Here is a 3,968-nt window from a genome sequence, read left to right on the forward strand (position 1 = left end):
CTTGTTATCACCTCCCCATTTGCGCCCTTCACTGAAGTTCCCATTTGCTCCCTTGTCTTACGCACTTTATTTACCTCCTTCCAGAACATCTTTTTATTCTCTCTAAAATTTAATGATACTCTCTCACCCCAACTCTCATTTGCCCTTTTTTTCACCTCTTGCACCTTTCTCTTGACCTCCTGTCTCTTTCTTTTATACGTCTCCCACTCAATTTCATTTTTTCCCTGCAAAAATCGTCCAAATGCCTGTCTCTTCTCTTTCACTAATACTCTTACTTCTTCATCCCACCACTCACTACCCTTTCTAATCAACCCACCTCCCACTCTTCTCATGCCACAAGCATCTTTTGCGCAATCCATCACTGATTCCCTAAATACATCCCATTCCTCCCCCACTCCCCTTACTTCCATTGTTCTCACCTTTTTCCATTCTGTACTCAGTCTCTCCTGGTACTTCCTCACACAAGTCTCCTTCCCAAGCTCACTTACTCTCACCACCCTCTTCACCCCAACATTCACTCTTCTTTTCGGAAAACCCATACAAATCTTCACCTTAGCCTCCACAAGATAATGATCAGACATCCCCCCAGTTGCACCTCTCAGCACATTAACATGCAAAAGTCTCTCTTTCGCGCGCCTGTCAATTAACACGTAATCCAATAACGCTCTCTGGCCATCTCTCCTACTTACATAAGTATACTTATGTATATCTCGCTTTTTAAACCAGGTATTCCCAACAGTCCTTTTTCAGCACATAAATGTACAAGCTCTTCACCATTTCCATTTACAACACTGAACACCCCATGTATACCAATTATTCCCTCAACTACCACATATATATATATATATATATATATATATATATATATATATATATATATATATATATATATATATTTTCTTTCTTTTCTTTTAAACTATTTGCCATTTCCCGCGTTAGCGAGGTAGCGTTAAGAACAGAGGACAGGGACTTTTTTGGAATATCGTGTAGGAAGAGAGGAAAGTGATTGGTTCTCAGTGAATGTAGGTTTGCGGCAGGGGTGTGTGATGTCTCCATGGTTCTATAATTTGTTTATGGATGGGGTGGGTGTGTTGGAAATGAGATGTTTGAGGACAACATGTAGTGAGAGGTGGTTTGATCGAGTAAGTAATGAAAGGGTAAGAGAGATGTGTGATAATAAAAAGAGAGTGATTGAGAGAGCAGAAGAGGGTGTACTGAAATGGTTTGGTCACATGGAGGGAATTAGTGAGGAAAGATTGACAAAGACGATATATGTGTTAGAGGTGGAGGGAACGAGGAGCAGTGGGAGACCAAATTGGAGGTGGAAGGATGAAGTGAAAAAGATTTTGAGCGATTGGGGCCTGAACATACAGGAGGGTGAAAGGCGTGCAAGGAATAGAGTGAATTGGAACGATGTGCTATACCTGGGTCGACGTGCTGTCAATGGATTGAACCAGGGCATATAAAGCGTCTGGGGTAAACCGTGGAAAGTTTTGTGGGGCCTGGATGTGGAAAAGGAACTGTGGTTTTGGGGCATTACACATGACAGATAAAGACTGAGTGTGAACGACTGTGGCCTTTGTTGTCTTTTCCTAGTGCTACCTCACACACACATGGGGAAAAGGGGGTGTCATTTCACGTGATGTAGTGGGGTGGCGGTGGAAATGCATGAAGTCAGCATGAATGAACATGTACATGTGTATATATGTATATGTCTGTGTATGTATATGTATGTATACGTTGAAATGTACAGGTATGTATATGTATGAGTGTGTGTGGGCATCTAAGTATATACATGTATATGTGGGTGGATCGGGCCATTCTTTCATCTGTTTCCTTGCTTTACCTCACTAACATGGGAGACAGCGGCAAAGTATGATAAATAAATATATATATATATATACTATGAGTCCATGGGGAAAATGAAACACGTTAAGTTCCCAGGTGCAATTTCGTGTAATAGTCACATAATCAGTGGAGATACAAAAAGAAATATAAGTCAGTTCATATACACAAAGAAACGTAGCTAGCATGCCATTTGGTAAACAAGTGATTGTCTAAGACAGACAACGAACCTATCATAAACTTAATATGTGAACAAGAAGGGGAATTGTTTACAAATTTCATCACCAATATAGCTATCTAATTTGTATAGACCTTCATTGATATTAATGTAACAAGGATGAGAAAAAAAGGAGAGATAGGTAGTATATTTCAGGAACGGAACCTGGATGTTTTGGCTCTGAGTGAAATGAAGCTCAAGGGTAAAGGGGAAGAGTGGTTTGGGAATATTTGGGAGTAAAGTCAGGGGTTGGTGAGAAGACGAGCAAGGGAAGGAGTAGCACTACTCCTGAAACAGGAGTGGTGGGAGTATGTGAAAGAGTGCAAGAAAGTAAACTTTAGATTGATATGGGTAAAACTGAAAGTGGACGGAGAAGGATGGGTGATTATTGGAGCCTATGCACCTGTGCATGAGAAGAGAGATCATGAGAGGCAAGTGTTTTGGAAGCAACTGAGTGAGTGTGTTAGAAGCTTTAATGCACGAGACCGGGTTATAGTGATGGTGATTTGAATGCAAAGGTGAATAATGTGGCACTTGAGGGTGTAATTGGGGGATATGGGGTGTTCTGTGTTGTAAATGGAAATGGTGAAGAGCTTGTGGATTTATGTGCTGAAAAATGACAGGTGATTGGGAATAACAGGTTTAAAAAGAGAGATATATATAAGTATACATATGTAAGTAAGAGAGATGGCCAAAGAGTGTTATCAGATTGTGATAATTGATAGGCGCACAAAAGAGAGACTTTTGGATGTTAATGTGCTGAGAGGGGTAACTAAAGGATGCTTGATCATTATCTTATGGAGGCGATGGTGAAGATTTTATGGAGGTTTTCAGAAAAGAAGAGAGAATGTTGGGGTGAAGAGAGTGGTGAGAGTAAGTGAGCTTGGAAAGAAGGCTTGTGTGAGGAAATACCAGGATAGACTGAGTACAGAATGGAAGAAGATGAGAACAAAGGAGGTAAGGGAGTGGGGGAGGAATGGGATGTATTTAGGGAAGCAGTGATGGCTTGCGCAAAAGATGCTTGTGGCATGAGAAGCGTGGGGTGGGCAGATTAGAAAGGGTAGCGAGTGGTGGGATGAAGAAGTAAGATTATTAGTGAAAGAGAAAAGAGAGGCATTTGGATGATTTTTGCAAGGAAATAAAGCAAATGAAAGGGAGATGTATAAAAGAAAAGGCAGGAGGTCAAGAGAAAGGGGCAAGAAGTGAAAAAGAGGGCAAATAAGAGTTGGGGGGAGAGAGTATCATTAAATTTTAGGGAGAATGAAAAGATGTTTTGGAAGGAGGTAAATAAAGTGCATAAGGCAAGAGAACAAATGGGAACTTCAGGGAAGGGGGCTAATGGGAAGGTGATAACAAGTAGTGGTGATGTGAGATGGAGTGAGTATTTTGAAGGTTTGTTGAATGTGTTTGATGATTGAGTGGCAGTTATAGGGTGTTTTGGTCAAGGTGGTGTGCAAAATGAGAGGGTTAGGGAGAATGATTTGGTAAACAGAGAAGAGGTAGTAGAAGCTTTGCAGATGAAAGCCGGCAAGGCAGTGGGTTTGGATGGTATTGCATTAGAATTTATCAAAAAAGGGGATGACTGTATTGTTGACTGGTTGGTGAGGTTATTTAATGTATGTATGACTCACGGTGAGGTGCCTGAGGATTGGCGGAATGCGTGCATAGTGCCATTGTACAAAGGCAAAGGGGATAAAAGTGATTGCTCAAATTACAGAGGTATAAGTCTGTTGAGTATTCCTGGGAAATTATATGGGAGGGTATTGATTGAGAGGGTGAAGGCATGTACAGAGCATCAGAGCTTGGGAAGTGAGTTAGTTATTGTTTGCTGATGATACAGTGCTGGTGGCTGACTCATGTGAGAAACTGCAGAAGCTGGTGAGTCAGTTTGGTAAAAGTGTGTGAA

The sequence above is a fragment of the Panulirus ornatus genome, chromosome 17 (assembly GCF_036320965.1).
Source record: "Panulirus ornatus isolate Po-2019 chromosome 17, ASM3632096v1, whole genome shotgun sequence".
Classification (NCBI taxonomy): Eukaryota; Metazoa; Arthropoda; class Malacostraca; order Decapoda; family Palinuridae; genus Panulirus; species Panulirus ornatus.